Source organism: Podarcis tiliguerta, assembly GCF_965153285.1.
Source record: "Podarcis tiliguerta genome assembly, chromosome: 3".
NCBI classification, from domain to species: domain Eukaryota; kingdom Metazoa; phylum Chordata; class Lepidosauria; order Squamata; family Lacertidae; genus Podarcis; species Podarcis tiliguerta.
The window spans coordinates 101,885,031-101,910,038 of NC_139536.1; the positions used below are offsets into that span (position 1 = coordinate 101,885,031).

The 25,008-nt window shown below is 42.7% G+C and overlaps 1 protein-coding gene across 1 annotated transcript in view; it reads right to left on the reverse strand.

Annotated features, from left to right (window-relative positions):
* Nucleotides 1-25,008, reverse strand: part of KCNS3 (potassium voltage-gated channel modifier subfamily S member 3) — a 442,125-nt gene that overhangs the window by 363,625 nt on the left and 53,492 nt on the right. The gene's annotated exons all lie outside the window — the stretch shown is intronic.

Genomic DNA, 25,008 nt, shown 5'->3' on the forward strand with positions numbered 1-25,008 from the left:
GTGAATTAGTGTAAGTACATCTTTAAATGTGATCTGAATTAGGGTTGCCATATATCTGGAATTTCCCAGACTTAGCCAGTATTCAGACCTCATAAGCAGCGTATGAAAGCCCATGTTGGTCGTGTAGATTTTGGCGAACGTCATACAAAATTGCTCAAAAACTCTCTCTTTATTTAGTTTTTGGAAGAAAAGCTCAACAACTTTTTGTGTCCAGATTTTCACTTTTTGAAATATGGCAACCTTGTCTGAATTAAGGGCTTAGTTACAGGATGCCCTCACCACCGCCATTTCTAAAGAGCATCACGGTAACCAAGCTTTGAGTCGACCGTATTGCAATCCAGGCTTCTTCTATGTCTACACAGTAACCTCAGATAACCTGCTCAAAACAAGATAGAAACCTGTGTGCCGAACTCTGAAGGAAGAGACTAAATGAAGCTGGTGGGGTGGGGGCAGGGAGCTATGCTACTGTACTCTTTTAGTGAATAAATTTTGCATGTTAGCAAATGAATTATTCTGCGGGAATGAATAAATGAATGATCTAAGGCACAATAGAAAAACCCAGAGGCAATTAAAGATGTGTGCGTGGGCATGTGACACCAACAGGCCTCTGCTGCTAAATCAGGTTGTGCGTGTAGCAGAGTCATGCATAACTCCGTCAGTGCATTACCTTTGAATGATGCAAGGCTGCTGATTTGAGAAGCGCAGATTTCCCTTTTGTTTACTGCAGCACGTAGCATCGGGTTGCCATATTTCAAAAAGTAAGAGCTTTTTTTTTTTTTTTTCAAGGAAACCACCAAAATTGTACGCTTAGGGTTACACTGTTAGTCTGAGTGTGGGGGATGCAAAATTCAAATCACTACTCAGGTATGAACCTCACCTATAAGCCTTGGGTAAGTTTATACTGTGGTACCTCCGGTTACATACGCTTCAGGTTAAGAACTTTGCTTCAGGATAAGAACAGAAATCGGGCTCCGGCGGCGCGGCAGCAGCAGGAGGCCCCATTAGCTAAAGTGGTGCTTCAGGTTAAGAACAGTTTCAGGTTAAGTACGGACCTTCGGAACGAATTAAGTACTTAACCCGAGGTATCACTTAACGTTAAGCACCTTACAAGGTTGTTGTGACCTCCTTGCATGATAGGAGCATCGCAAAAATGATGAACCCCTAGCTCAGGCTTCCTCAACATTGGTCCTCCAGATGTTTTTTGCCTACAACTCCCATGATCCTTGCTAGCAGGACCAGTGGTCAGGGATGATGGGAATTGTAGTCTCCAAACATCTGGAAAGCCGAAGTTGAGGAAGCCTGCCATAGCTCATATTTATTACTATTTCTATCCTCTTGGTCAAGTTTCTCATTTATCCCAATGGAAATAATTTATTTATTTTTTAAATAAAATTTTTATTAGGTATTTTATAATTATAAAGGGGGGGGGGGAAACAATGAGAAAGAAAACAATACATAAATTCAACAAACAGTACATTGACAAAAAGAAAAAAGAAAACAATACAACAATACAACATAAGAAAAAAACAAAAACAAAAACACACATCCAAATTTTTATATCCAAATCTTTCATTAGCTTATTTCCTCGACTTCCTCGCACCTCCCTTTTTTGTATTCTAGTTCTAATTATCTAATTTGACAAATCCTTTCCCTCTTCTTCAATTTTTGTTCTATAATTTATCTTAACACAATTTAACTTTCAATTTTCCAATTTAACACATTAGCACTTAATATTCAAATTCTTAAATAACCCTTCTGTTAAAACCATATAACTTCATTGTAATATACTTCTAACATTCATTAATTTTGCAATATTTCTGTAAATATACTTAAAATTTTTTCCAATCTTCTTCCATCGACTCTTCTCCCTGGTCTCGGATTCTGCCAGTCATTTCCGCCATCCAATGCAAATAATTTAATAGATTATTGTATTTTAGTGCTCTGTTGGAAGCCGCCCAGAGTGGCTGGGGAAATAATAAATAAATAAATTATTATTATTATTATTATTATTATTATTATTATTATTTGACGTAACTTATTAGATTTAATGATAACCCCTTCCTTTTGTTGTTTTAAGACCAAGGTTAAGGTGCTCCCATATAGGCTCACACTCTACAAAGCTAGGAAGCTAAGGCTGATTCCTTAACAAGACGTGTCTCATGATCAGCAATGACGTTGTGCAATGTCAACAAATTGTGCTAGCTTATAAGAGATCAAAATGATGGACAGTTTGTGGAAGAATGGAGGTCTCTTTTGGATCATTATTTTTTTTGGGGGGGGGGAATCACAACCAAATGAAATCACAGGCAGCAGTGCTTTTTCTAGAAAAAGAGGTGCCAGATATCGCCATGAAATCACCCTTGTTCTCTCATAGTGTCAATGGTGCCCACCTGAGAGGTGCCAGAACTGAGTTCCGGCTGAAAAAAGGCCCTGACAGGCAGGATTTGAAATTTGAGAAACAGGGAGTAAATTATAACATATGAAATAGAGAAATATGTATTAGATGAAATGTGTGATATTATGCAGTATGTGGAAGGGATGGGTATAAAAACAGCGTGGAAGGAAAGGTGGGATGTCAAATTCTAAGAGAAATATATAACAAATTTGAAATTTGAAATTAATTGGTTAAAGCTGTGAAAATTTAATAAATATCTTAAGGGGGGAAAACCCCACAATTGTGCCAGCTTACAATTTACCCTCTGTGCACCCACATGACGGCAATCTAGCCCCTTTCCCTCAGTTCTGCACCCTTTTAACGTGGATCCCTTTCTGTTGTTTGTGAAGTATAAAGTAAAAAAAAAAAATGCTTTACAAGAACATCTCAGGTACAACCAGGGCAAGGCTGCAGATGGGTGAGGGAACACATATGGTAAAACCTTTGTCAAACCCAGCAAAACACACACGCACACACTTTTTCCTCAGAAAAGCAATACAGTACAGGAGACAAATTGCCGCAGATGATTCCAAGGCCGAAAAACAAGAAAGAGCCTTTTCCCTGGTGGAATGGCAGCGGTGGACATAGGCACAGAAATGCTGACTCTGGAAATTGGTTCAGAAAACAAATTTGCAGACCTGAAAGGAGCTGTTAGTGACTTATCAGAACGATACCAAAAGTCAAGAAGAGGGAGTTGAAATGCTTTTGAGTTGCAATAAGGGGGAAATGGGGAGGGCGGACAGAAGTTTCCTCCGCTGTACACAATTTGCGTGCTGAGGTCCCCAAAATACCCCTACCCCAATAACTCACACATCACACATAATTTTTGTTTAAGGTTTTTGGCATAATTTTGGCCACAACTTTATTAAAATACAAATTGTGAGTGGTTGCTTAGGCATTGGTTATGACTAGCTGTCCCCCCCCCCCCCGCCTTGGGGGACAGCACTGACTCCCGGATTCCAGCAAGAGCCAGTGTGGAGGAACAAGATCAGGGATAACTGGAGCTGCGACACAGACCCTCAGCTTCTCCCCGCATGCTCCCAGGAGCTTACGCAGCCCGCACCCGATTCCAGGGGTTTGGACGAGAGGATGGTAAGCCCCTGAATTCCTTTAATGGAATTCCCATGCAGCAGCAGCTCTGGAGGGGCAGGCACAGCCAATCCATACCCCTCCACCAACCAATTTAAACCAATGCCTAACCGCCAACCTTACAAGTTGTGACGATTTGCTACGCAGTAGGCAAAACCCAATTGGCACACACTAATCAGCCAAAAGGAAAAATTCCTACCAGGCCCCCGCACCAAGGCGGACGACCCCATGACAGGCATAGCAAGGTCAAAGCACAAGCCCAATCAAGGGAGGGCGGGCGGGTGATCCGGTGCCCACAGCGAAAGAGAAAGGAACATGCTGTGAGCCTTGTTTAAATAACCTCTGTTCCCACCCCTAAATTGGCAACATCAAATTTACCCCAGTAACACCAACCACCAATCTGATCCAAGCCCCTTCAATCTATCCTGCCTGGCAACCATGGGGTGCTTTGCTCGGCCCCATCCGCAACACGTGCTCTCCTTTAATGAGAACACGCTTTGCTGAAGGATGAAAAACAGGACACCTCAAAAGTTATTGAGCTTTTTTTAGACAAACCCCAAATTTGTTGAGCTGTGTTTACGCTTAGACTTGTCTAAGATCCAGAACAAAGTGCCGCCTTTCAGAAATTCTCCCAGGATGTCAATTCCGCCTTTGAAATTCCAGTGATTTCTGAATGTAGGGCAGCCCTAGAAATTCCACAAACAGCAAAGTCTTTCCTCAATCACTGTGGCTTCAGGAGGGAGAATAAAGGTTGTCATCACAGAGGAAGCCATCTCAGGAAAATCTCAGCTCCTTCTCTCCCCCGACCCTCCAGCCATAATCATTTTAATGGAGAAGTGAAGGCTTTTTGCTGGATCGCCATTGTGCAATAGACCTTTCATCGAATCAGAAATTTTAATTATTTGTGTGGCAGTTGCACCAGAGAGGCAGAGAGCTAGATTAGATAGCTATTGCTCAGTAGGTGCAGGAACAACGGAAGCTTGAATATAAAGGGATAAATTTCATTTTACATACTTGTAAAAAGCTGAACATGGATTAAAAGTCATATAAGCAAACTTAGTAGTGTCAGTTGAGAGTAGTGTCAGTTGAGTGCTGGTGGTTGCTAGGTTGCGGAGGTCCTTGTGACATGCCCTTCATTGTGACACCTCCCTCTGCTGGCTCCTTGGTCACTAGGGCTCTAGAGGCATAGCGATCTCCTCTGGTTTGATCATTCAAGGAGTGAGAGAGAAAGTGGATGGAGATGTCAGTAGACTTTCTCATCAGCATCTGCATTCTGTGCTGGTATTGGTCCATGACAGTCTTAGGGAATGTTTAAAAGATTAAGATCAGGAATAATTTAAATGCTTCATCGGGGAAATGGTGGAGGGGATGAAGTGATGCGACCCTGTGAGCCTAGGAGATAAATAAATATAATCAACTCTTGATAAAAGGTGTGGTATACATACATACATACATACATACATACAGTGGAGTCCCAAGCAAAGGGAAGAGTCTAAGTGCATTTACCTAAGCCCATTTAAATAACCCCTCCCTGCCAAATATGGGAATGTTTGCTACCAAGCTAGCACATGGCAGCCCTATTTAGGGAAGTTTTTAAATGTTCAGTGTTTTATTGTGCTTTTAATTCTGTTGGGAGATGCCCAGAGTGGCTGGGGAAACCCAGCCCGAGGGGCGGGATGTAAATAATTTATTATTATTATTATTATTATTATTATTATTATTATTATTATTTACCATACGATGTTAAGAAGACATCTTACGACAGACCTGTATAAGGCAGGGTTTGTTTTTTTAAAATGTTTCATTATGTTTTTTAAATATGTGGATAGCTGCCCACAATGGCTGGGGCGACCCAGTCAGATGGGCGGGGTATTATTATTATTATTATTATTATTATTATTATTATTATTATTAACAATAATTTATTTATACCCCACCCACTCTGGGCGGCTCCCAACAAAATATTAAAAACACTGTAAAACATCAAACATTAAAAACTTCTCTAAGCAGGGCTGCCTTCAGATGTCTTCTAAAAGTCAGGTAGTTGTTTATTTCCTTGACATCTGATGAGAGGGCGTTCCATAGGGCGGGCACCACTACCAAGAAGGCCCCATGCCTGGCTATTAAAATATAATATATTATATAATATACAGTGGTACCTCGGGTTAAGTACTTAATTTGTTCCAGAGGTCCATTCTTAACCTGAAACTGTACTTAACCTGAAGAACCACTTTAGCTAATGGGGCCTCCTGCTGCCACCGCGCCGCTGGAGCACGATTTCTGTTCTCATCCTGAAGCAAAGTTCTTAACCTGAAGCACTATTTCTGGGTTAGCAGAGTCTGTAACCTGAAGCGTATGTAACCTGAAGCGTATGTAACCTGAGGTATCACTATAATATAATATAATATAATATAATATAATGGAAAAGGACCTCCCAACTTTCATCGGATAAATGTTGGAGGGTATGCTCCCAGAATTCTCGGAGGGGAAGCCATGACTGGTATCATCGTGCTTTGAATGTGGGGTGTGAATGTGGCCTTTGTCTCTCTCTTTCATTGCAAACAGCCTCCCCTTGCTCTCTTTCAAAGCCTCTTGCTGCAGCTGCCTGCTCCGGCTGCTTTTATCTTTCCTCCTTCATCTTTGGCCTTTCCTTCCCTTGTCAGTCTCGATTAACGGCTTGTCTGCTGGGGCTCTTGCAGCATTCGACGGCAGCCTCTTTCGTATCATTTCTCTCTCCGCCTCCCCGCTCCTGGCTTTTATGTTTCCCCAGCTCACAAACGATAGCCGGGGATTTCGTTCTGGCTGTTAGGAGAAAAACTGATATCATCTTCTTGACCCTGTGGAACGTGAGGCAACGTGGAGCTGGAGAGCAAAAAATTGGTTTAGCAAAACGGGCCGGTGAGCAGTGCTAGGGGCAAGGAAGGATCGGAAAATTCATTCTTGCTCTGTGAATGAAGCCCACGTTGCGTATATCAGAAATGGAGACAAAAGCTTTGGTCAGCAACTGGATCTTCGCAGAGTAGGAAATAATCCCTGAATTAGGGATGGGAAATAAATTTGGTTAGCTTCAAATTTCAGTGATAACCTATTGAGACCTCCGGGTATAAGGTAGTATATAAATTCTAATAATAATAATAGTAATAATAATAGTAAAGGTAAAGGTAAAGGTCCAGTTGTGGCCGACTCTGGGGTTGCGGCGCTCATCTTGCTTTATTGGCCGAGGGAGCTGGCATACAGCTTCCGGGTCATGTGGCCAGCATGACTAAGCTGCTTCTGGCGAACCAGAGCAGCGCACGGAAACACTGTTTACCTTCCCGCCAGGGTAGTACCTATTTATCTACTTGCACTTTGACGTGCTTTCGAACTGCTAGGTTGGCAGGAGCAGGGACTGAGCAACGGAAGCTCACCCCGTCGCAGGGATTCGAACCACCAACCTTCTGATCGGCAAGTCCTAGGCTCAGTGGTTTAACCCACAGTGCCACCCGCATCCCTATAATAGTAGTAATAGTAATTGTAGTAATAGTAGTAATAGTAGTAATAATAATAATAGAAAGGGGATGCACATGACAACAGCGACTTAATTAATATAAGCACAGAAATTTTGTGAACCGCCCTGAGACCTGCGGGTATAGGGCATTATATAAATTCAAATAATAATAATAATAATAATAATAATAATAATAATAATAATAATGAAAGAAGAGCAAGTTCCAATGAAGGAAGAGTGGCTTTTGACTACGCAAAGAGTGGACTACACAGAAACAGCAAAGCCGGCAGCAAAATTAAGAGATCAGAAGGATTCATAGAAGAATGGAGGCCTTTTGTGGACTATTTTTAAAAATATGATAGTCAAATGAAATCGTGTGCAGGATTCAAGATAAAAACAGCAGAAGAAAAATGTTAAAATAATTGCAATAGAGAAACTCTGTGTAGCAGATAAAGATACAACGCAGTAGAAAAGGTTTGAGTAAAAACACTGAAAAAGTGGGAGTGGGAAGTCAGTTTATGAAACAATGTAACTATTTGATATGAAGATTATTGTGAAAATGTTAAAAAAAATTAAATAAAAAATTATATTACCTCAAGAAGCACGGGCAGAAACACACTCCTTGATCCCAGGAGCCATCCTGCAAAATAGCCTTGCGATATCTTTAAATGTATTCAAAGGCATCGCAAACAAGCAGCTTTTCCAAATATATAGTGAAAGAGCTGGTAGCCTAGTAACCCGCTAGCAAACTATATGGCCAGGATTACATTCACAAGGGTATAATCTACCTTGCCTGCTGTGTGTAGGGAGGCCGGGTGAAAACCAATTATACACCTTTAATAGTTGTGCAGAAGAGGGGATTTCAGGGGATTTTTTGAGTGGCTGAAATTCCCTTCTCTGCACCGCTATTAAAGGTGCAAGAGCTTTGTCACCCTGAAGTGTGTGGTCGCTGTTAGATTGGCAGTGATCGCTGTTAAATACAGAGGGATGGTGGTTCTTGCTCCCTTTCCCCCTGAAGGAGCAGAAGAGCTTGCATCTCAGAGTGAGATGCACTCTGATGAACTTCGCTTTAAAACAACCAAAGATCTGTGGAGTTTTATTTAGTGGTGCACACTGTCGGCCACCACACTGCAAGCCTCTTATTGTGCTACGTTATTGGGGTGAGCCGAAGAGCTGTCGTGTCTCATTCTCTGGTGACGCAAACCTCTATCAGAGAAGTGGAAATGCAGCCTTGAGCAGCTGACTGAAAAATAGAGGCTTCTCGGCTAAATACAGGAAAGACCTCTCCGTAGTTGGTCCAGCCACAGATAGAAAGATGGATATTGTTGTTGTTGTTGTTTAGTCGTTTAGTCGTGTCCGACTCTTTGTGGCCCCATGGACCAGAGCACGCCAGGCACGCCTGTCTTCCACTGCCTCCCGCAGTTTGGTCAAACTCATGCTGGTAGCTTCGAGAACACTATCCAACCATCTCATCCTCTGTCATCCCCTTCTCCTTGAGCCCTCAATCTTTCCCAGCATCAGGGTCTTTTCCAGGGAGTCTTCTCTTCTCATGAGGTGGCCAAAGTATTGGAGCCTCAGCTTCACGATCTGTCCTTCCAGTGAGCACTCAGGGCTGATTTCCTTCAGAATGGATAGGTTTGATCTTCTTGCAGTCCATGGGACTCTCAAGAGTCTCCTCCAGCACCATAATTCAAAAGCATCAATTCTTCGGCGATCAGCCTTCTTTATGGTCCAGCTCTCACTTCCATACATCACTACTGGGGAAACCATGGCTTTAACAATCTGGTCCCATCACCTCCTGGCAAATAGAAGGGGAAGAAATGGAGGCAGTGAGAGATTTCACTTTCTTCGGCTCCATGATCACTGCAGATGGTGACAGCAGCTATGAAATTAAAAGACGCCTGCTTCTTGGGAGAAAAGCAATGACAAACCTAGAAAGATGGATATCTCTCTCCCTGATACAGAGCTGCTAAGCTGCCACTCTCCTGGCCAATGAGATGATGTTGATGTTGATATATTATTTACAGGTAAAACTCGGAAAATTAGAATATTGTGGAAAAGTTCATTTATTTCAGTAATTCAACTTAAAAGGTGAAACTAATATATGAGATACTCATGACATGCAAAGTGAGATATGTCGAGCCTTTATTTGTTATAATTGTGATGATTATGGAGTACAGCTGACGAAAACCCCAAATTAACAATCTCAGAAAATTAGAATATTAAATGAAATCAGCAAAACAAGGACTGCAAATAGAGCAATATTGGACCTCTGAGAAATAGAAGCATGCATATGTCCTCAGTATTTGGTTTGGGCTCCTTTTGCATCAATTACTGCCTCAATGCAGGGTGGCATGGATGCTATCAGCCTGTGGCACTGCTGAGGTGTTATGGAAGACCAGGATAATTTGGGGTTTTCATCAGCTGTACGCCATGATCATCACAATTACAACAAATAAAGGCTTAACATATCTCGCTTTGCATGTCATGAGTCTATCTCATATATTAGTTTCACCTTTTAAGTTGAATTACTGAAATAAATGAACTTTTCCATGATATTCTAATTTTCCGAGTTTCACCTGTATACCCCGCACTCTGGGTGGCTCCCAACAGAATATTAAAAACACCAAACATTAAAAAAAATTCTCTAAATAGGGATATCTTCTAAAAGTCAGATAGTTGTTTATTTCCTTGACATCTGATGGGAAGGCATTCCATAGGGCGGGTGCCACTACCAAGAAGGCCTACGATGTTTACCCCGAAGCAAGGGCAGAAGAAGAAGCCACAAAACTGTTGAATAAGATAGACTGCCCTCACGGTATTACTCAACACCTTAAATTCTCCATTGTCCTTTGAAATAAAATTCCCTTTTCTAGTACCGGGTTCTGTAACCTGGGAATCTGCAAAGCTGAAACACGGCTATACAGCTGCATATAAAACGTTTTAAGTGTGTTTTAAGTGCAATATGCAATGTGACACTAGATGGCGATGACGAGCCTTATGGAAAATTCAATGTATTTTTTTAAACAACAATCATAAACTAGAAAGAATATTAAATAGCTGTCCTTTTCTAATGCATAAGCCAAATGGTAGGTCCAGCCCTTCGGGTGTTTGCTCATCACCAAACCTAAACCGCCACAACAAAAAATGCTCTTCTTCAGAATCTCTGGAAAAGATTCCATGAGTTCTGAATGTACTTGACTCAGGGCCTGGCACTGAAGATAAGGCGACATGTCTAAGTCCTAGGGCAGCTCAGCTGCGTGGAATTCTGTCAGATTATGCAGCTCAGAGGAGAATTTCACTTGCCTCATGTGGTGCCATTAATTTGATTTCTTATCAGCGTGGGAAAACCGATGACTATCTTTGTGTTTTGATTTCCCTCCCGTTTAAATCTAATAAATTTGGATTTAATAAACCACTTAAATGTTGCTTGTGAGGCTGAGCTTTAAAAGCACATTTTTAATATTTAATATCCGGCTTCCCTCTCGGGTCATTGTTATTCAGCCCAAACAGCTATGCAGTTTTATTTATCCTGTGGTCTGGCTAGACTTACAGTGTTTATGGTGTTTTTTCCCCTCCTGCTAGGTCATGCTGAACAGATAGTGAGGGAGATGGATAATTCATGTTAATGAACCGTCTCTTTTCGTTGACAGTGTTGTTCAACATTATTCTGGTGTCTCTCCCAAGGTGCCCAACATCCTGTACCTGAAAGACACACTGGGGACAATCTCTATTTTGCCTTAGTAATTCTGGCGTAGAATTAGAATGGGAGGAAGATTCAAGTTTGCGTGGCGCCAGTCTGAAGGTGTGGGAAAGACACACAGGAACTCAAAGCACTGTTGGATACTATGAATCTTTCCCCCTCAAGCAAAGCCAACTTCAACCATACTTCAGAGGTTTTGCCCACTGAGGCTGCTGTTTTGCTTCATTCTCCTTTTTCAGCCTGGTCCACGGGAAATCTCTGTCTTCCGCAGCATAGGCGTTATAACAGATTTCCATAAAGTTTCAGTTGTTTTCTGCTAAGGTGGAAAGAAAAGAGGCTGGAGATATGGGCCCAAAAGAAGTGGGAGAAAAAATGGGGACCCGTAAAGGAAGAGGAGGAGAACAAACTCATTAATCCAGCCATCCTGATGTTGTTGGACTAAAACTCCCATCAGCCTCAGCCAACAGTCAGGAATGAGCGCAGTTGTAGTATTACAATATTGTTATATATTTATTTGCACCCTGTCTTTTCCCCTGATGGGAAGCTGCCCAGAGTGGCGGGAACAACCCAGGTAAATCATCATCATCATTGGCATTATTACAGGGGAAAAAATAACCATTAAAAACAATTAAACATAGAATTAAAACAACATACTGTTACACGCCATTCCCAGGACGAATCTACCTACAGGTTGGTTATAGCGTTAAAAACGTGTTATAAAAATGTGACACCAGAGGGGGCTGCAGAGCAATGGGAATCACATTGAGAGCTATGTAACTTTTTAAAAAATAGCCTTTAATGGCATTTTTACAGATCAGTGTAGATCCAGCCCCAATCGCCACAGCAGGGTGAGATTCCAGGGAGTTCTAAGCGCTTACCCAAGGTCCGTGTTTCCTTTTGGAGAATGAGGCACAGCAGAGACTGTGGTGTCTTTATGATATATGGTTTCTTTTTGCATATATATACAACCTGCCATGGAGGGGTTCAGAACATCTACATTCCAAGGGGGTCCTATTTCTCCCTTAGGCACACCAGCATCCTTGCTCTGCTGCCTTGCAGCTTGCCTCACATCCTAGGTCACATTCCACCTTTCTTCTAACTGCCCTTCTAAATCTAGAGCCATGCCTAAAACATTGGCATTGTCTTTTTAAACCAAACTCCCAGTTGAGGGTGGGAGGAAACCACCCATTTGCAAATGAGATTTGCCCTTTTATTCTCTGTCTTGCTAACTCCGTTGCCCCTAGGCTGACACCTCATGCATGAGGCTAGTCCAGTCTTAATTGGTTTTTGACACAGTTCAAATGCAGATTGGGCTTGATTATATTCTAACAATGGGATGTGGGTGGCGCCGTGGTCTAAACCACTGAGCCTCTTGGGCTTGCTGATCAGAAGGCCGACAGTTTGAATCCCCATGACGGAGTGAGCTCCAATTGCTCTGTCCCAGCTCCTGCCAACCTAGCAGTTCGAAAGCATGCCGGTGCAAGTAGATAGATAGGTACCACTCTGGCGGGAAGGTAAATGGCATTTCCATGCACTCTGGTTTACGTCACAGTGTATCATTGTGCCAGAAGCGGTTTAGTCATGCTGGTCACATAACCTGGAAAGCTGTCCTTTATCTTATTTTTTTTAACCTATGTTCTATGATCAGACACTTGGGGGTCTGATCACAGCTCAAATACACACATGGGCGTGGCTATCACTTCCCACCAGAGAGTAGCCTATCTTAATAAGCTTTTGATGCCCCAAGCCTTAATTAAATTCAGACACTAACTTGATTTGGAATTTAGGGTGTCTTGCACCCACAAATTCATAACAACACATATATAGTCCCTCAATTCTATACATATATAGTCTTTCAACACCTGCAGCCTGATTCTTTATCTACATAGTTCAGAATACTGCACATATATGCTGTTGTTATTTTCCCCCCTACAAACAATATATTGGCTAGTTTATTCATGTTCTCATTTACAATGTTGGAGTGGGAAAATGCACCCCTGTCTTTCATAAACTCTGTTTGTAGATGGTAAACAGATTTCAAGGAGCATTTGGGTGGTACACAATTTCAGTTAACAGATGGAATCCATCATAAACACTAAATCGTACACAGCGATGTTTTGGGCATAATAGAATATGTCTACCTCTAGCAAATGAGTCTTACAGGATGGGGAGAAAACAAAGAAGAAGAAAGTGGGATAAATACGTAGGCACTGATCTCAAAAGGAGGTATCTGCCTTGAAAGTCAATAGGTGTGTATTTACTTTGGATAAATCCAGTTAATTACAGGTGCAGATTCTCTTCTTTTATTGTTCCATAGGTTTACTCAGCCCGGCAGATAACAAGGTTTAACTGGGATTATAGATTCTAAAAAGGATTCTGGGATTGGGTTATGTGCAGATTTCCATGTCTTTTGATTTCTTTGTGCTCCTTTATGTCTACATTGCATATGTACCCTTTGGTATGGATAAAACTCCACAACAAAGCAATCTCAGTGCAGTCATATATACGCAATTGCACCAAAATTCTTTCAGGTAGCATCCATTGAACCCAGACATTGCCTCTCAACAAATATCGAAGGGCTCCTTCCATCTGCGGAGGTCTTCTGATCCAGTGGATGAATTCTGCTTGTGGGGTGAGGAAGGAGGCCATTTTCAATCTGTTCCCTCTCTACGTCTCCTGAAAAATCTGCTTTGCAGGGTTGGGGAACACTCTGGGATAATGTGGGAGCCCTGGGAACTGTAGGGGGAAAGGGACATTGGCAAAAATCACCTCTCCATATTTCTGCTGATGGAGATGTCCTGTGTAGGACCTTTGCTTAAGTGGATCTGATGTCCATATATGCATTGGCACTACAAAAAGGGGGAGGGAAGACACAAATGAGCTGAAGAAGCTTAACATGGTGGCAAGATGGACAAACAAAAAGACATACATTCATACATAAAGGTAAAGGGGACCCCTGACTGTTAGGTCCAGTTGCGGACAACTCTGGGGTTGCAGTACTCATCTCGCTTTACTGGCCGAGGGAGCCGGTGTTTGTCCGCAGACAGCTTCCGGGTCATGTGGCCAGCATGACTAAGCCGCTTCTGGTGAACCAGAGCAGCGCACAGAAATGCCGTTTACCTTCCCACCAGAGTGGTACCTATTTATCTACTTGCACTTTGTGCTTTCAAACTGCTAGGTTTCGCAGGAACTGGGACCGAATAATGGGAGCTCACCCCGTCATGGGGATTCGAACCGCCAACCTTCTGATCGGCAAGCCCTAGGCTCTGTGGTTTAGACCACAGCACCACCCGCGACCATTACATACACATCTGTGCCAAACATTTGAATTTTCACAAAACCATACAGGAAGCAAGAAGGGCGTCACCAAAACGCATAAGGATATACAAAACAGAGCAAAACCCCAAAGGAAAGCTCATGTCTTGCTGCCGGAATTATATTAGTGAAAACAAACCTTATCTTGGTACTTTGTATTCCAGTGACTCATATACTGCATTTCCCAATAAATTTATTAGGTACACATCCTTCCTTACACCTTTAATAAGAAGCTAGTTTAGGAGATATATAAAAGCTGTCTCCCAGACACTGTTGCAGACTTAATAAAGGCTTGAAAGATTTCCTGTTCACAGAGATTACCTGTCTGACTTTTAGTAACAAGAATGTAGTGAGTTCTAAATCTTTTTCATTAACAATTCCTTTCAAATAAGGAGAGCACTTTTGAGTGCCAAGGGGATATAATAACCAGATATATCTTGAATTTTATTGGGCATTTCTTACTAGAATAGTTTTCTTTGGGGCAAGACCAGAATAAATAGAAAATAACTTTCACAGCCTGCTGCTCTCCAGATGTTTCGATTACATCTTTCCTTAGCCCAGCCTCTTCCATACAGTCCAAAACATCTGGAAAGTACCATGTTGGGAAGCCTGAAAATTTCAGTTCCTCCATTCTTGCTCCATATAGCGGGTCCAATGGTCAAGAAGGCAGCTTCTTCACATGCTGTAGAGGGAATTTTTTTACACATCACATGGGAAGACAGGCGAACTAATACCAGTGTGCTAGAAGAAGCAAAGATCACCAGTGTCAAAGCAATAATTCTTCAACATCAACTTGGTTGGACTGGTCATGTTGTGCAGATACCTGATTATCATATTCCAAAGCAACTACTCTATTCCAAACTTAAAAATGGAAAGCATAATACTGGTGGTCAGCAAAAGAGGTTAAAATACTCAAGGCAAATCTAAAAAAAAAATGTATTATAAACTTAAACCTCCACTGCTTTGTGGGATATCTTCGGGAGATGGAAAGGCTAAGAAGTAAACTCTACACAAATCCAGAGTGGAGTCCCTAAGACAATTGGGCGGTGCCTTGTATGACCTCACTCCCAGAGGCACACTCCATTGTCTTTCGAGACAGACACATGGCGACATTTCTGCATATGTATGCAAAAAGGTTCCAACTCTTCATTTCCATCTCCAATAGAAACCAATGATAATTCTGTACATCTCCCCCATTGGAGCATCTCATTTATATAGAAATTTATGCATTGAATGTATTTATATTTATATAGGTTAATGTTTAGTACGTTTCCGAGCACAATTCAAAGTGTTGGTGCTGACCTTTAAAGCCCTAAGCAGCCTTGGCCCAGTTTACTTGAAGGTGTGTCTCCACTCCCATCATTCACTGAGGTCCAGCTCTGAGGGCCTTTTTCTGGAATGAAAGTCATCCCCCCGCTTCCCAAAGATATGTGTGGCAATGCAAGGTCTCCCCAGTTGAAACAGATCAACCATGCTTCATTTTGAGTTAGGCTGCAATTTAAGCCCATCCAAAGTTATTTCCAACATTTTTTTTTCAATTCATTATAAATCATTTCCCAGAATGCTTTTGATATCTGACACAGCCACCACATGTGAAAAAGGTGCTTTCCTTCTCTTTACATTCCCAGAAGGAACTACTGTTCTTGGACTCCAAATACCACCAGACCCAGACAGAATGGCCAACTGTGATGCTAGGAGTTGGGAGTCCAAGAACATCTGATGGGCACCATATTAGCTACCCTTGGATAAATTTATGCATTTGGGCGTTCTCTTCCTTACCCCAGGACTCAGGTGACCTGAGCCAACATACAAAAAATATTTACCTTGTACCATGTATCATAGTATGCATGTCTAACTTGAGGGCAAAACTGGTGCAGAAAAACCTTGCTAAATATTTCTCTCTCCTTGCAGGAAATCAGGATCTCTGGAAGTGGGCTAATTTCTTTGGCACTTCAGGGCACCAGGAAGTTTAGCTTCAGTGGTGGAAGACTGGAATGTATTTGGTTGTATTTTTAAAAAAGCTTCTTTCTAGCTAAATAATCTACTGATTTTTTTTAGGGCGACTGCTATGATTGATGTTTTGCTGCAGAAATGAAAATGTTTGCAGTGTTTAGCTCTCATGTATATTTCATTAGCACACGGCTCAACACCTTGATCAATTTTAACTGTCTCGCCAAAGGAGAAGGCACTGTTACGTAACTGCAGTCGCCTATAAAATGTTTTTGATAGCCTCTCCCGAGAGGATCATCAGCACTGCAGCGTTTGAGATAATATTCCCAGCATCTTTTAGCCACTGAAATTCATGTTTATGAATGAGGCCGAAAGCTGGGAGAAATGAACGGGGAAGCCACAAAGATCTCGACTCAAACGATGTGGCATACTCTGGGATGTGACAAACTGATAACAAAAATATGCTTCCCAGCCAGCTTTTGGTTATTTTCCCTTTAGAAAAGCAATATGTGCAAAATTGAAAAAACATAGACATTCAGAAGCCATGCATAAGTTAGATATGTATTTCATTTCAATATATGGAGAAGTTTCTTAGGTGTATTCTCTTTTCTGCTTTGCAAGCAGCATCCTCGCTCATTGTGTTTAGAACTACAATTTCCATCAGCTACAAGCAGCACATCTAAAACATCTGGAGGGCAGCAGATGTACAGGAAAAGTAAAGCTATATCCAGCCCAAGTTCCTTTTATTGCACCAGAGTTTATCCAAGAACTTTTGGAAGCTTTTGCAGAAAGGGAAGCATGAGAACTGCTACCAGAGCTTCCCATGCCAGTCAACTCTGTCGTATGCCTTTGTACCACACTTGCAAACGTTCCTTACAGGGGTGTCAACTTGAATAAAATATTGGGGGGGGGGCAGGTGAGCCCCACCCCACATAATCAATCACATGATGCAACGCACACACACCATTTGATTGACAATGCCAATCAACCTGGGGGGGCTGGCTCCCTCAAATATTTTTTTGGGGGGTGGTGGTGAAGGGACCTTGCCCCCTAGAAGCTGGCTCCTATGATTTCTTATGACCTCCCAACACTTATGGTTCCATGGATCAAACTCAGCATTCTGATACTGTTTGAGAAAGATGTAATCCACATAGAAATTGATATTGAGCTGTTTTACATATGGGTGAACATCATTTGATCTTCTCAGTGAAAGTCTACTCAGTATTGATCCATAGTAGAGTCCAATGTATAGTTAGCAGAGAAAACAACTTAAACACATTGCAGGATTCCCCAAAAATAGACCGGAGGCAATTATATTTCACCCAGCAGAGCTTTACGGCTACTGAAGGCAAATGAGCATAATGACCGCTCCCCGCTTAAAACGGGGGGCGCCCTTTGCGTGGACGCGCGCAGCCCCTGGATCTGGAGCGGCTCCATCAGCATAGGCTTGGCTTTGCCTTCCCTCAGGTGGGATACCTGGAGGTCTCCGCCTACCCCAGTCAGTTGTCCAGTCCCACCTGGGGGAAGCGTTGCCAAGGAGACCAGGCCAGGTAGGGGAGGGATTACCTGCCCACACAATACAGGGAGGATCTTACCTGGGAATCCTCACTTGGCTCCAGAGCTTCTCCCACCCTACCCACCCTCAGTCAATGTCTTATTTTGCAGGTTAACTTTCCTTCACAGGTTTTGCACATTAACCTTTCTTCACAGGTATGCGGGCGCTGCTACATTAAGGTCGCTGTTAAAGGGCCGGAAAGGTAAAGTTTGGATGAGGTACAAAGACTTGCTTGAAAATAAGACTCCAAGGTGGTTGTCCCCAATGGAAGCAAAAGCACTAAAAAAGCTCAATATGGAGGCCAACTGGCCAAAATATTGGGAGATTTTAGAACAAGACGGAGAGAAACTGAAATTACAGAGTTTTGATAAATTAAAAAGCAAAGTTCGAGATTGGCTCCATTATCATCAAATAATGGAGGCATTTAAAATGGATAGAAAAATTGGCTTACAGGTGGAAAAATCAAAATTGGAAACAGAACTGCTAGAACCCAAAACTAAGATTTTATCAAGAATGTACAACTTGCTGTTGAAATGGAATACACAGGATGAGGAAGTGAAATCAGTGATGGTTAAGTGGGCCCAAGACCTGGGTCATAACATAATGTTTGCTGACTGGGAACGGTTATGGACCACTGGTATGAAATTTACGGCATCTAATGCTCTAAGAGAGAATATTATGAAAATGATATACAGGTGGTACACCAGTCAAGCTTGCAAAAATCTATCACTTACCTGATAATAAATGTTGGAAATGTAAAGAGGTTGAAGGCACATTCTTTCACCTTTGGTGGACGTGCCCAAAGATAAAGGCATTCTGGGAGATGATTTATAATGAGCTGAAAAAAGTGTTTAAATACACATTCCTGAAGAAACCAGAAGCCTTTCTCCTGGGTATGGTTAGCCAACAGGTGCACAAGAAGGATAGGACATTTTTTATGTATGCTACAGCAGCAGCAAGGATACTCATCGCACAGTACTGGAAGACACAACAGCTACCCACGCTGGAAGAATGGCAGATGAAAGTTATTGACTATATGGAACTGGCAGAAATGACCGGCAGAATCAGAGACCAGGGAGAAGAGACGGTGAAGAAAGATTGGAGAAAATTTAAAGACTATTTACAGAAACATTATAAGACAATGAACATTTGATGACATTGGATTGAGGGTGAATGGTTATTAGTGAAAAAGTGAATAGAGAAAGATTCAATATTTTGTCAGATTTAAGGAAATGCAATTATCTATTAGACTTTAAGAGTAAAGAAAACCAAAATATGATAGAGGGAAAGAATTTGCTGATAGAATACTTGATTTGGAATACAGAGAAGGAAGGTCTGGGGAAGTCGGAGAAATAAGTTAATGTAAAGAATACAAGGAGACAAAAATTGCTTTTAATACGTTTATTTTCTGTGTTGTATTTTGCTGTTTTGTGTTTGTGTTTTTGTGTTTTTTTGTTTTGTTTTGTTGTAAGGTTGTTTGTTTATTGCTGCTTTATATTTTTTGTAAAACTTAATAAAATATTATTATAAAAAAAAAAATAATAAAGGGCCGGAAAGGAATTTCCCTGCATTGGCAGGTTTCGCCTTTCCCGTAGCAAAACGTCACAACTTTGGCAGTATCAGGCCTTGGGCGGAATCCTTTAGTCTATCTTCCTCTTTGCAGCGGCGATACCAGGGTTCCCTGTTAAAGGGGTTTCTGAAAGGAAGCTTTGACCGTACGCCGAAAGGTCGTCATTGCTCTCCTCTGCGGCGGCGTAACGGGGGCGGCTGTCTCTGCTTGAACATATGTTCTCCAGAGCCGGCCCATCCCCCCACACACACTGGATAACCCTGATGCTCCCTAGGTCCCCGGCTGGGGACTGGGGAGGGAGAACGCCCAATGCCTGAGCCAAGGTCTACCCACATTTGAAATTTAATAAAGTTGTGGCCAATTTAATCCCATAGCACGTTGTCTTGAGTCATTATTCCACATGATGGGGGGGAGGGGACCGCTCGGGATCTGGGGAACTCCGCCTGTCCACGCAATGGTAACAAATCCAATACAGTGGTACCTCGGGTTAAGTACTTAATTCGTTCTGGAGGTCCATTCTTAACCTGAAACTGTTTTTAACCTGAGACACCACTTTAGCTAATGGGGCCTCCCGCAGCCACTGTGCCGCCGCTGCACGATTTCTGTTCTCATCCTGAAGCAAAGTTCTTAACCTGAGGTACTATTTCTGGGTTAGCGGATTCTGTAACCTGAAGCGTCTGTAACCTGAAGCGTCTGTAACCTCAGGTACCACTGTACATTCAGGATTGGCAGTGTCCATAAGAAATCCAGTTGCAGCAGACTTAACTTAAACTTACCATAACTGATAATACATCTAAACCTTAACACTAAGTGTACTATGTACAGAACACCACACCAGAAGGAAGGGAGATAAAAAGAGAAAGTGTGAAACTCAAGCTCCTTCTGGCCTCTTACTATAGTTAGCATGACCTTGACGAAGAGATAACAGAACCAGTTTAAGCCAGATGTACTCAGCTTCTCTGAAGGAATAACCCAAACATCAGGAACCTTCTGTTTGTTTGTTTCACACAGAGAAGCTTCCAGAACCCTCTTGAATTAATTAGAATAGGAAAAATATCTACACATCAGATCAATACTTTCTGCACTCAGAAATGCAAACTGACAGATCTCCCGTCAACTTGATTATCCAGACTTTGGGAGCTGTTTTAAAAACACACAAGTATCACTTGATTACCTGAGGAGCATTCATGCTGGCATGATTGCTCATCCATCATAGGATGACTCAAAATGCCCGCTGATGGGCACCCTAAGGAAACAGTGGCTCCCTAGTTGCTGGCCATGGTACTTAGGGGCAGTGCAGAAGTGGGAAGCTGCAATCCACCTGCTCACACACAATGCCCCCCAATGTAGTGTTGTTCTGAGGACATTGTTGGGGGGGAATCCATTGGGAAAGTACCGTGGAAACTTCCCTGATTGCCCCTCAGGGGCGTTGTATGTCATTAAAGGGACGCGGGCGGCACTGTGGTCTAAACCACTGAGCCTCTTGGGCTTGCCTATCAGAAGGTTGGCTGTTTGAATCCATGCAACAGAGTGAGCTCCTGTTGCTCCGAGCCAGCTTCTGCCAACCTAGCAGTTTGAAAGCATGACGGTGCAAGTAGATAAATAGGTACCGCTGTGGTGGGAAGGTAAACAGTGTTTCCATGTGCTCTGGCACTCATCACAGTGTCCTGTTGTGCCAGAAATGGTTTAGTCATGCTGGCCACATGACCCAGAAAGCTGTCTGTGGACAAATGCCGGCTCCCTCAGCCTGAAAAGTGAATTGAGCACTGTACCCCATAGGTGGCTTTGACTGGACTTAACCATCCAGGAGTCCAGGGACGTCACATTGTGGCAGCAGTGTGGTGATTCTTCCAAGGCCTCTCCAGGTCTCGGAGATTGCGTCCGAGACCTCGCAAGACCTCCAAATGCGACTTCTGGTTTCCCCTAGGGCCTCCGATGTTGCCTGGGAGGCCGTGTCAGGGCTCCGACGTGACTTTCAGTAACCAGAAGTCATATTGGAGGCCCATGTTGTGGGTTCCCTCGCACCCAAGGCCCCCTAGACCTGGCGTCGATGCCATACACATAGTTCCACCAAGTGCTATTTTTCTAGAAAAACAGGTGCTAGAACTCACCATAGTCTCTTAGAATGGCAGTGGCACCCACCTGAGAGGTGCCGGAGCTTAGTTCCTGTCAGTTCGTCCTGGTGGGGGGGAAAGGCATTGGTTCCACCCAGAATCGAAACCGAGTGAGGCATACCTGGGAGTGGAATCAGCACTGGGTATTACCCTTAATCACAACTGTTAAAAAGGTAAAGGTACCCCTGCCCGTACGAGCCAGTCTTGACAGACTCTAGGGTTGTGCGCCCATCTCACTCAAAGAGGCCAAGGGCCAGCACTGTCCGAAGACACTTCCGGGTCACGTGGCTAGCGTGACATCACTGCTCTGGCGAGCCAGAGCCGCACACGGAAACGCCGTTTACCTTCCCGCTAGTAAGCGGTCCCTATTTATCTACTTGCACCCAGGGGTGCTTTCGAACTGCTAGGTTGGCAGGCGCTGGGACCGAACAGCGGGAGCGCACCCCGCCACGGGGATTCGAACCGCCGACCTTTCAATCAGCAAGCCCTAGGCACTGAGGCTTTATCCCACAGTGCCACCCGCGTCCCAATCACAACTGTTACATACCCACTAACTCCAATATTAGCAGTCTTGTCTGTCACAAGAATCAATCGATATATTACTTTGCAGCACCAGAGTCCAAAGTAAAAAGGTTGAGGCATATTTCAACACACTTGTCTTTTCTTATCTTCTGGAGAGAGACTTTTCTTGTTGAGAGGACTTCTCAAAGAGCTGTCAAATTAGTAACTCCGGCCACAGGTTAAGCCTTTCTAAAAAGCAATTTCAGCTATGCCTCCCCCCCCCCCCGGGTGCCTTCAGAAGAAGATGGGCAGCGTGGTGTGTGGAAACTATGATGGTGATGATGATTTCAATTTATATACAGTAAAGGTAAAGGTAAAGGGATCCCTGACCATTAGGTCCAGTCGTGGCCGACTCTGGGGTTGCGGTGCTCATCTCACTTTATTGGCCAAGGGAGCTAGCGTACAGCTTCTGGGTCATGTGGCCAGCATGACTAAGCCGCTTCTGGCGAACCAGAGCAGCACACGGAAATGCCATTTACCTTCCCACCGTAGTGGTACCTATTTATCTACTTGCACTTTGACATGCTTTCGAACTGCTAGGTTGGCAGGAGCAGGGACTGAGCAACGGGAGCTCACCCCGTCGCGGGGATTCGAACCACCGACCTTCTGATCAGCAAGTCCTAGGCTTTGTGGTTTAACCCACAGCGCCACCCGTGCCTCTCATATATAGTACCTCCCTTTATAAAAAGATTCCAGGACGGTGTAAAACATTAAAAACACATTTCAGAACATCAATGATGATAAAAGCATAATAAAAAGCATACGAACTAACGGTTGCAAGAGCTGTGATCGACATCAGTACTTTTGTCTGATCTTCCCTGAAACTTATGTTTATACAGTGCTCTATACTTACTGAATGTGCTGGATTGTATAACTATGACTGTTCAGAAAAAACCCTAACATTTTAAGCAGAGAATATTCTTCTGAACTATATACCTACTATATGGAAGTTAACAACTAGACAACAAAAATGGATTGTATGTTCTCTAATGGTTGCCGAGAGGCTGATATTGATGAACTGGAAGAATAAAGACATGATCTCCTTTAATCAGTGGATTGATAATATGATAACACCTGCAACCTACGAACGGACTGCTTACAGATGTAGATTCTGCTTGGATAAATGTGACAATATTTGGAACAAATTTATACAAAATGTAGTAGGTTATGAATATTTACATTAGTAAGGTAAAGGTAAAGGGACCCCTGACCATTAGGTCAAGTCGTGGCTGACTCGGGGGTTGCAGCGCTCATCTCGCTTTATTGGCTGAGGGAGCCGGCGTTTGTCTGCAGACAGCTTCTGGGTCATGTGGCCAGCATGACTAAGCCGCTTCTGGCGAACCAGAGCAGCACACAGAAATGCCGTTTACCTCCCCTCCGGAGTGGTACCTATTTATCTACTTACACTTTGATGTGCTTTTGAACTGCTAGGTTGGCAGGAGCAGGGACTGAGCAACAGGAGTTCACCCCGTCACAGGGATTCGAAGTGCCGACCTTCTGATCGGCAAGTCTGATCGGTTTAACCCACAGCGCCACCCGTGTCCCTCCATTTACATTAGTATTAGGATAATAATTTCAAATTTATAAAAGAATGCACGGGTTAGGGTATTTTTGTATTCATTCATATAATTTCCTCTCCTTTACACAGTTGTGTCTTTTGTTCTTCTTTCTTTCTTTCTTTCTTTCTTTCTTTCTTTCTTTCTTTCTTTCTTTCTTTCTTCCTCTCTCTCTCTCTCTCTCTCTCTCTCTTTCTTTCTTTCTTTTTCTTCCCTTTTTCTTTTTTTCATATCACTTTATTGCTTTATACAGTAGTACCTCGGTTTACGAACGTCTCCGTTGACGAACATTTCGGTTTTCGAATGCTGTAAACCCAGAAGTAACCGCTTCAGTTTTTGAACACGCCTTGGAAGTCGAACATTGCATGCTGCTTCCATATTGAGTTTTCAGTTTTCGAACGTTTCAGAACTTGAACGGTCTTCTGGAACAGATTATGTTTGAAAACCGAGGTACCACTATAATTGAATGTAATTTACCTAATCTACATTCTTGATCCAGATTGGGTCTTTGCACCTGATACTTGCCTTAAAGAAAAGTTTCCATTGGTGCCAATGGGAGCTATCCTTCCAGTGCAAATAGCAAGTATCATGACTACAGTAGAGGTAAAGGGTTAAAGCTCCCCCCCCCCAATACTTTTGCCAAGTTCTTGATCTGGATCAAAGGGTTCTGTGTCTGCTGTCCCCCACCCCCCAAGAACCATTAACAACATGACTAACTTCCCCAATAGTGTCATAACAACTTGGCAAGCAGCGCTTGAAAATATATAAGCCTGTTATAACCATTTAAACAAATTCTGTGTAAAAACGGCACCCTCCAAAAAACTACTACAACAAAATACCCCACTTTATCTTAAAAGACTGCACTTAATTCACACCCAATCAGGTTGCATGTCCTGTCCCCCTGTAAGTGCATTTATAAATCTCAATTACGATGTTAAAGGTGTACCGTGTCCACCTTAAAGAAAAATAAATTATAATAATCAGTTTGCTGTACTCAGTGTGGCCATTTTACACACTCCCCAATCAATAAATAAACCTTTAAGGCAGCTGTCAGGTTCAAAGCAGCCTGTAGATTAGAAATAAGTCAAAACATGAAACCTGCAGGCAAAAGCAATGCCACAGTGATTTTCAACCCCCCCCCCCGCTTTGGTTAAAATTAGTTCATTTGTTGTTCCCTTCTGGTACAATTCCTCATTCTAAGGAAGGCAGGCCTGTCACCTTAGTTTCCAACTAGCTCTTACGTAACCCACCAAGTGAGCACATTTCATCTTAATTCAGAGCCATAGATCTGCTCTCTTTGCTTAAGGGAGCAATAATACCCCACATATCGAAAGACCAGAGCTGTTACATAACTAAAATGAATAGACTTTACGAGGCAGCTTAAGGTCAAAAGTGTCCGTTCGCTATATGATGAACCGAGTTTTCTCTACTTTTGTGCTGAATAAATTCCACATATTTTTGCGCTTTGATCCACCGGGATCCCAAGTCTTGTTCAGACAAATTCAAAGCAATTGCCTGTTCCGTTTACCATGAAAGAGAATCTTAAGCAGTCATCTGAAGATTCTTGCATCCATGCAAAGAATTGTTCTTATAATGCCCATAATGTCACGCACACCTCCAGTCATAATATAGTATAAAGGAAACATAAAATACACAATTGTAAGCAATATTCTT